Genomic DNA, 9,424 nt, shown 5'->3' with positions numbered 1-9,424 from the left:
GAGAACAGAAACTTCAAGAAGGGGACTTTTAAAAAATCTATTTTCCTTTCATAATAGAAGAGTACATAGAAAGGAACAGGTCAATGAAGAAATTAGTTATCCAAGCAAGGAGCCTCTTGATGAAGATGAAGAGGAGAATGAAAAGGCTGGCTTAAAATTCAACATTCAGAAAACTAAGATCATAGTATCTGGTCCCATCACTTCATGGCAAACAGATGGGGAAACAATGGAAACAGTGCAAGACTTTATTCTCTTGGGCTCCAAAATCACTGCAGATGGTGACTGCAGTCATGAAATTAAAAGACACTTGCTCCTTGGAAGAAAAGCTATTGACAAACCTAGACAGCGTATTAAAAAGCAGAGACATTACTTTGCCGACAAAGGTCCATCTAGTCAAAGCGATGTTTTTTTCCAGTAGTCATATATGGATATGAGAGTTGGACCATAAAGAAAGCTGAGCACTGAATAATTGATGCTTTTGAACTGTGGTGTTGGAGAAGACTCTTCAGAGTCCCTTGGACTGCAAGGAGATACAACCAGTCCATCCTAAAGGAAATCAGTCCTAAATATTCATTGGAAGGACTGATGCTAAAGCTCCAATACTTTGGCCACCTGATGCAAAGAACTGACTCATTAGAAATGATCCTGATGCTGGGAAAGACTGAAGGCAGGGGAAGAAGGGGACGACAGAGTATGAGATGGTTGGATGCCATCACCAATTCAATGGACATGAGTTTGAGCAAGCTCTGGGAGTTGGTGACGGACTGGGAAGCCTAGCGTGCTAGAGTCCATGGGGTCACAAAGAGTTGGAACCAACTGAGCAACTGAACTGAACTGAAGCATGCATTATCATGATCAAATGAAATCTAATTTGTTTAATCAGAAATTCCTACAACTTTTGTAAGTAGAATTACATTAAATCATGTCTATATGTCTTTCTCATTTGGGGGTTCTGTTATCTCTAGTACCTACAATTAGTCCTTGTAATTAAGGTATATGTAGAATTATTTTAAAAATTAATGTACCTTCATAAATAGTTATTAGTGTAAAAAGGATTAATGTGGTTCTTGAAACAACTACTTTATTCCTTAAGGAATAACTGGCACTGGTAAGAAAAGATTCCAATCTTTTCTGAAACATTATTAAGACAAAAAAAGACTCCAGGAAAACACAACTAACTAAAAGCCAAGCTGATACAAATCTTATACTACTGTGGCAAGTGATAATGGCACCTCACAATCACTGCAATCTTTCCTGTAATGAATGATTACAATTTGATTAAAGAATTCCATTTCTCCATTAAGCAATCTTTCAAGATATTTTGCTTTGGGGCTAACTACTCTCCTTGCCTCTACCACAAGACCCATTATTTACATTCAAGCCCATCATTTATATTCAGTTAACAGTAGTCTTCCTCGACCTCTTCCTACTTGTATCCCTCCCCATGGGTCCCTCCAGTCCTGTTACAGGAGCAATGTTAATAAACATACCACCGAATCTGCAACAGGTGGTTCCTTAGTCAATATAGCACCCACTAACAGCCTGCTCAGAACGAGGCCCCACTGCCTGCCTCCCTTGTACCAGTCCCCCAATCTCCGTCAGTTCCCACGGAGACCCACGGAACTTTTAGCTGCTTTAGTTTTACCCCCAACTTCTTTAGTTTGCATTGCATCCTTTTGGTGTTTGTTTTTCAGGGTGTTTTTCCCCCTTTTATTTTATTTCATATCAGGTAGGCAAATGATCCTTGAAACCCTGAGTTCACTCTGGGTTTTTTATTCCACATCTTGTAGCACTGAGACAAATATCTACTAATATCTTATTAATATTTGATTGAATATTGTAAGTGTTTAGTTTTCTTCCCAATGTTTTCAAACAATGAGGGAGAGGAGGGGAGGGTGAGAGTACGCCCTTTCCTCTTTCATTATCGATTCTCTACATGGATGAAATGTGAATTCCTTGCTTTATAACAAGCCACCTCCACCTCTTCAATCAACAGTTCCTCAGTGTGGTTAAACATATTTAGGCTTCTAAGACTTCTAAAAATCTATAAATAATTTAAATATTATAGATGCATGCTCATTTCATCTATGAATTTCTGCAAACCTAATTCATTAAAACATAACAATGCAGTGTTTGTCATCTACACAGTCAATTATTTCAATATCTGATGTGAGGGAATGGGGAGACTGTTGCTGGTAAGGCAGTCATATCCAGCTAAAACTAATTAGTCACTGGGCATTCAAAATTAAAATAGTATACATTTCTTTATGGTCCAACTCTCACATCCGTACATGACTACTGGAGAGTGGGACTGTAAGAAAGGCTGAGCACCAAAGAATTGATGCTTTTGAACTGTGGTGCTTGAGAAGACTCTTGAGAGTCCCTTGGACTGCAAGGAGATTCAACAAGTCCATCCTAAAGGAAATCAACCCTGAATATTCATTGGAAGGACTGATGCTGAAGCTCCAATAATCTGACCACCTGATGCAAAGAGCCGAGTCATTGAAAAAGACCCTGATGCTGGGAAAGATTGAAGGCAGAAGAGAAGGGGATGACAGAGGGTGAGATGGTTGGATGGCATCACCGACTCAACGGACATGAATCTGAGTAAATTCTGGGAGATAGTGGCAGACAGAGGAGCCTGGCATGCTGCAGTCCGTGAGGTCACAAAGAATTGAACATGACTTAGCGACTAAACAACAATACATTTCTTAAGGAAAATAATAAATCATAGTCCAGCATATTACTGAAACCTGAGTATTTGATGATTGCTCCACAACAATCGGGCTTCCCAGGTGGTGCTAGTGGTAAAGAACCTGCCTGCCAGGAGACATAAGAGATGCAGGTTTGATCCCTGGGTCAGGAAGATCCCCTGGAAGAGGGCACGGCAACCCATTCCAGTATTCTTGCCTGGAAAATCCCATGGAAAGAGGGAGCCGAGCAGTCCATAGAGTCCCACAGAGTCAGACATGACTGAAGCAATTTAGCACACACGCACAATGATTAATTGGTTACATCCCTGAGATGAGACTTGCTCCTCCATCAAAAGGCAAGTAAAACTACGAAGTGAATATGCTGATTAAAATGCTGTGATTTTACTCAGTGTCCCAAAGGACTCCCATGTCTACTCCAAGGCTAAGATTAAAGGGGGAGATGTAGGTGGGGTGGAGGTGTGTGCAGACCGCACCTCTGGCCGGGTTGGTGGACATGACAGCTGTGGAGCAGAGTGAGAACACACCCTCCCCAGGGTATGCTGCTTCTCCATCAGTCTGAATGGCACAGGGAAGCCTAAAGGCCTCCAGAAATCACAGCACCAGTCTATTCCCAGTGAGTGAACAGCAGCAAAGAGCAGCAAAATTCTTAACGTCTACATGCTTTGTTTTAAAGCATTTGAGGTATGACTGACTTGTAAAGAGCTCTACATATTTTGTATGTACACGTCACTAAGCTTGAGGATAAGCTGCACCCATGAGACCACCAGGAACATAGACATATCCACCACCTCCCAAAGTTTCCTCTCGCCCAGTTTGTTATGTACATGTCTGTGCAAAGAATACAGTATTATTAGCTCTAGGCGCTGTGCTGAATAATGTGCTTGCTCAGTGGCTCAGTCATGTCTGACTCTTTGTGACCCTATGGACCGTAGCCCAGCAGGCTCCCCTGTCCATGGTTTTCCCAGGCAAGAGCACTGGAGTGGGTTGCCATTTCCTCCTCCAGAATATCATCCCAACCCAGGGATCAAACCTGAGTCTCCTGCGTCTCCTGGATCGCAGGCGGATTCTTTACCTGTTGAATTATCAGGGAAGCATGCTGAATGATGTCTCCAGAAATTATTACATAATTCAAACTTTCTCTGGCTTCCCTGGTGGCTCAGATGGTAAAGCGTCTGCCTGCAATGCAGGAGACCCAGGTTCAATCCCTGGGTTGGGAAGATCTCCTGGAGAAGGAAATGGCAACCCACTCCAGTACCCTTGCCTGGAAAATCCCACAGACAAAGGAGGCTGGTAGGCTACAGTCCATGGGGTCGCAAAGAGTCGGATACGACTGAGCGACTTCACTTTCACTTTCAAACTTGCTGCCCTTTGAATATGATCTCCTCATTTCCTCCAACTCCTGCAAATACCTTTCTACTGTTTCTAGATTGATGATTTGATGATTTTTAGACTCCACATGCAATATTCATCTTTGTGTCTGGCTGCTTTTAGTTAACATAATGTTCCCCAGGCCCATCCACATTGTTGGAAATGGCAGGATTCCCTTGTTTAAGGCTGAATAACATTTAACTGTACACATACACTGCATTTTCTTTATTCATTCATAAGTGAACATTCACATTGTTTCCATGTCTTGAAGATTGTGAATAATGCTGCAGTAAACACAAGAAGGCAGGTATCCCGTCAAGATCCTATTTCAGTTCCTTTGAATACATATCCATGAGGGCAACAGCTGGACTATATATGCTGTTCTATTTTTAATTTTTTGAGGAGACTAAACACTCTTAAATGGTGGCTGAAAAATTTACATCCCCACTCAGAGTACAAGGGTTCCCTTTCCTCAGGACTTATCAACACATTAGTTTTTAAATAAGCAGCATCCTAACAGGTATAAGATACTTCATTGTAGTTTTGATGTGCATTGCTTAATTAGTGATGTTGAGCATCTTTTCAGATACATGTTGGCCATTTCTAAGTATCCTTTGGAAATATATTAATATTTATTAAAGTCCTTTGTTTTTTGATATTGAGTTTTAGGAATTCTTTCTATTTTGGTCATTAAGCGCTTAATAGGCATGGTTTAAAAATACTATCTCAATTCCATGGGTTGCTTTTTAATGCTTGCTTTTTCTATTCTTTTTGAAAATTGGAGTATAGTCGCTTTGGAGAAGGCAATGGCACCCCACTCCAGTACTCTTGCCTGGAAAATCCCATGGACGGAGGAGCCTGGTGGGCTGCCGTCTATGGGGTCACACAGAGTTGGACACGACTGAAGCGACTTAGCAGCAGCAGCATAGTTGCTTTACAATGTTGTGTTAATTTCTGCTGTACAGCAAAATGAATTAGCCATATGTATACATATATCCTTACCTTGGACGAGGGGTATCTCCTCACCGCCGCCCTTCCTGACCTTCAACATGGGATAGCTCCTCCAAGGCCCTCCTGTGCCTAGGACGCAGGGTAACTCCTCTCGTTGCCACCCCTGACCTCGGACGTGGGGTAGCTCATCTCAGCTGTTCCTGCGCCGTCGCAGTCTAGCACTCTCGGCCGCTGCCCCTGACCACGGACGTGGGGTAACTTCTATTGGCCGCCGCCCTTCAGGCATGGGGTCCTCCCAGCTTCTGCCTCTGACCTCGGACGTGGGGTAGCTCCTCTTGGCCATGCTTTCTGCACTTTAGCGCGCCCGTCGCAGCCGCCTGCACCGCCCATGCGCTGCGTCCAAGGTAAGGAGCATTGGCTGCGCTTTGCTGGAGCAGCCGTGAAGAGATACCCCACGCCCAAGGTAAGAGAAACCCAAGTAAGATGGTAGGTGTTGCAAGAGGGCATCAGAGGGCAGACACAATGAAACCATACTCACAGAAAACTAGTCAATCTAATCACACTAGGACCGCAGCCTTGTCTAACTCAATAAAACTAAGCCATACCCGTGGGGCCTCCCAAGACAGGCAGGTCATGGTGGAGAGATCTGACAGAATGTGGTCCACTGGAGAAGGGAATGGCAAACCACTTCAGTATTCTTGCCTTGAGAACCCCATGAACAGTATGAAAAGGCAAAATGATAAGATACTGCAAGAGAAACTCCCCAGGTCAGTAGGTGCCCAGTATGCTACTGGAGATCAGTGGAGAAATAACTCCAGAAAGAATGAAGGGATGGAGCCAAAGCGAAAAGAATACCCAGCTGTGGATGTGACTGGTGATAGAAGCAAGGTCTGATGCTGTAAAGAGCAATATTGCATGGGAACCTGGAATGTCAGGTCCATGAATCAAGGCAAATTGGAAGTGGTCAAACAAGAGATGGCAAGAGTGAATGTCGACATTCTAGGAATCAGCGAACTGAAATGGACTGGAATGGGTGAATTTAACTCAGATGACCATTGTATCTACTACTGCGGGCAGGAATCCCTCAGAAGAAATGGAGTGGCCATCATGGTCAGTAAAAGAGTCCGAAATGCAGTACTTAGATGCAATCTCAAAAACGACAGAATGATCTCTGTTCGTTTCCAAGGCAAACCATTCAATATCACAGTAATCCAAGTCTATGCCCCAACCAGTAACGCTGAAGAAGCTGAAGTTGAACGGTTCTATGAAGACCTACAAGACCTTTTAGAACTAACGCCCAAAAAAGATGTCCTTTTCATTATAGGGGACTGGAATGCAAAAGTAGGAAGTCAAGAAACACCTGGAGTAACAGGCAAATTTGGCCTTGGAATACGGAATGAAGCAGGGCAAAGACTAATAGAGTTTTGCCAAGAAAATGCACTGGTCATAACAAACACCCTCTTCCAACAACACAAGAGAAGACTCTACACATGGACACCACCAGATGGTCAACACCGAAATCAGATTGATTATATTCTTTGCAGCCAAAGATGGAGAAGCTCTATACAGTCAGCAAAAACAAGACCAGGAGCCAACTGTGGCTCAGACCATGAACTCCTTATTGCCAAATTCAGACTTAAATTGAAGAAAGTAGGGAAAACCACTAGACCATTCAGGTATGACCTAAATCAAATCCCTTATGATCATACAGTGGAAGTGAGAAATAGATTTAAGGGCCTAGATCTGATAGATAGAGTGCCTGATGAGCTATGGATTGAGGTTCGTGACATTGTACAGGAGACAGCATCCCTATGGAAAAGAAATGCAAAAAAGCAAAATGGCTGTCTGGGGAGGCCTTACAAATAGCTGTGAAAAGAAGAGAAGCAAAAAGCAAAGGAGAAAAGGAAAGATATAAGCATCTGAATGCAGAGTTCCAAAGAATAGCAAGAAGAGATAAGAAAGCCTTCTTCAGCGATCAATGCAAAGAAATAGAGGAAAACAACAGAATGGGAAAGACTAGGGATCTCTTCAAGAAAATCAGAGATACCAAAGGAACATTTCATGCAAAGATAGGCTCGATAAAGGACAGAAATGGTATGGACCTAACAGAAGCAGAAGATATTAAGAAGAGATGGCAAGAATACACAGAAGAACTGTACAAAAAAGATCTTCACAACCCAGATAATCACAATGGCGTGATCACTGACCTAGAGCCAGACATCCTGGAATGTGAAGTCAAGTGGGCCTTAGAAAGCATCACTATGAACAAAGCTAGTGGAGATGATGGAATTCCAGTTGAGCTATTCCAAATCCTGGAAGATGATGCTGTGAAAGTGCTACACTCAATATGCCAGCAAATTTGGAAAACTGAGCAGTGGCCACAGGACTGGAAAAAGTCAGTTTTCATTCCAATCCCAAAGAAAGGCAATGCCAAAGAATGCTCAAACTACCGCACAATTGCACTCATCTCACATGCTAGTAAAGTAATGCTCAAAATTCTCTAAGCCAGGCTTCAGCAATATGTGAACCGTGAACTTCCTGATGTTCAAGCTGGTTTTAGAAAAGGCAGAGGAACCAGAGATCAAATTGCCAACATCCGCTGGATCATGGAAAAAGCAAGAGAGTTCCAGAAAAGCATCTATTTCTGCTTTATTGACTATGCCAAAGCCTTTGACTGTGTGGATCACAATAAACTGTGGAAAATTCTGAAAGAGATGGGAATACCAGACTACCTGATCTGCCTCTTGAGAAATTTGTATGCAGGTCAGGAAGCAACAGTTAGAACTGGACATGGAACAACAGACTGGTTCCAAATAGGAAAAGGAGTTCGTCAAGGCTGTATATCGTCACCCTGTTTATTTAACTTATATGCAGAGTACATCATGAGAAACGCTGGACTGGAAGAAGCACAAGCTGGAATCAAGATTGCTGGGAGAAATATCAATAACCTCAGATATGCAGATGACACCACCTTTATGGCAGAAAGTGAAGAGGAACTAAAATGCCTCTTGATGAAGGTGAAAGTGGAGAGTGAAAAAGGTGGCTTAAAGCTGAACATTCAGAAAAGAAAGATCATGGCATCTGGTCCCACCACTTCATGGGAAATAGATGGGGAAACAGTGGAAACAGTGTCAGACTATTTTTCTGGGCTCCAAAATCACTGCAGATGGTGACTGCAGCCGTGAAATTAAAAGACGCTTACTCCTTGGAAAGAAAGTTATGACCAACCTAGATAACATATTCAAAAGCAGAGACGTTACTTTGCCAACAAAGGTTTGTCTAGTCAAGGCTATGGTTTTTCCAGTGGTCATGTATGGATGTGAGAGTTGGACTGTGAAGAAGGCTGAGCACCGAAGAATTGATGCTTTTGAACTGTGGTGTTGGAGAAGACTCTTGAGAGTCCCTTGGACTGCAAGGAGATCCAACCAGTCCATTCTAAAGGAGATCAGCCCTGGGATTTCTTTGGAAGGAATGACGCTAAAGCTGAAACTCCAGTACTTTGGCCACCTCATGCGAAGAGTTGACTCATTGGAAAAGACTCTGATGCTGGGAGGGATGAGGGACAAGAGGAGAAGGGGACGACAGAGGATGAGATGGCTGGATGGCATCACCGACTCGATGGACGTGAGTCTCAGTGAACTCCGGGAGTTGGTGATGGACAGCGAGGCCTGGTGTGCTGTGATTCATGGGGTCACAAAGAGTCAGACATGCCTGAGCAACTGAACTGATCTGATCTGATCCATATATCCCCTCCCTCTTGAACCTCCTTCTCACCTCCCCCCAAGCCCATCCCTCTAGGTCCCCGCAGAGCACCTAGCTGAGCGCTCCGCTCTATGCAGCAGGTTCCCAGTAGATAGCTATTTTACACATAGTAGTGTATATACCCCTGGAAAAGGACATGGCAACCCACTCCAGTATTCTTGCTGGGAAACCCCATGGACAGAGGAGCCTGGCAGTCCATGGGGTTGCAAAGAGTCGGATGTGACTTAGTGACTAAACAGCAGCAGCAGTGTATACACATCAATTCCACTTTGCCGCCCCCTTCCCTCCCCCCGTCACCACATGTCCATTCCCTATGTCTGTGTCTCCATTCCCACCCTGCTAACAGGTTCATCTGTATCATTTTTTCTAGATTCTTCATATATGCATTAAAAATTCAAAAAGACACATGCACCCCAATATTCACTGAATCACTATTTACAATAGCCAGAACACAGAAGCAACCTAAATGTCCACTGACAGAGGAAATGGATAAAGAAGATGTGGTGCATATATACCATGGAATATTACTCAGCAATAAAAAGGTACAACATTTGGAGTCATTTGTAGTGATGTGGATGAACCTAGAGTCTGTGATACAGAGTGAAGTCAGAAAGAGAAAAACAAATATT

General features: G+C 43.3%; 1 non-coding gene across 1 annotated transcript; it reads left to right on the top strand.

Moving 5' to 3' along the window:
• The first annotated feature begins 3,859 nt into the window (after nucleotides 1-3,859).
• On the top strand, nucleotides 3,860-3,931 carry TRNAC-GCA (transfer RNA cysteine (anticodon GCA)). The gene has a single exon. It is a non-coding gene; the product is annotated as a tRNA-Cys (tRNA).
• Nucleotides 3,932-9,424: the final 5,493 nt, after the last annotated feature.

The sequence above is a fragment of the Bos taurus genome, chromosome 7 (assembly GCF_002263795.3).
Source record: "Bos taurus isolate L1 Dominette 01449 registration number 42190680 breed Hereford chromosome 7, ARS-UCD2.0, whole genome shotgun sequence".
Lineage (NCBI taxonomy): Eukaryota > Metazoa > Chordata > Mammalia > Artiodactyla > Bovidae > Bos > Bos taurus.
This window is presented reverse-complemented; position numbering and strand designations above follow the sequence as displayed.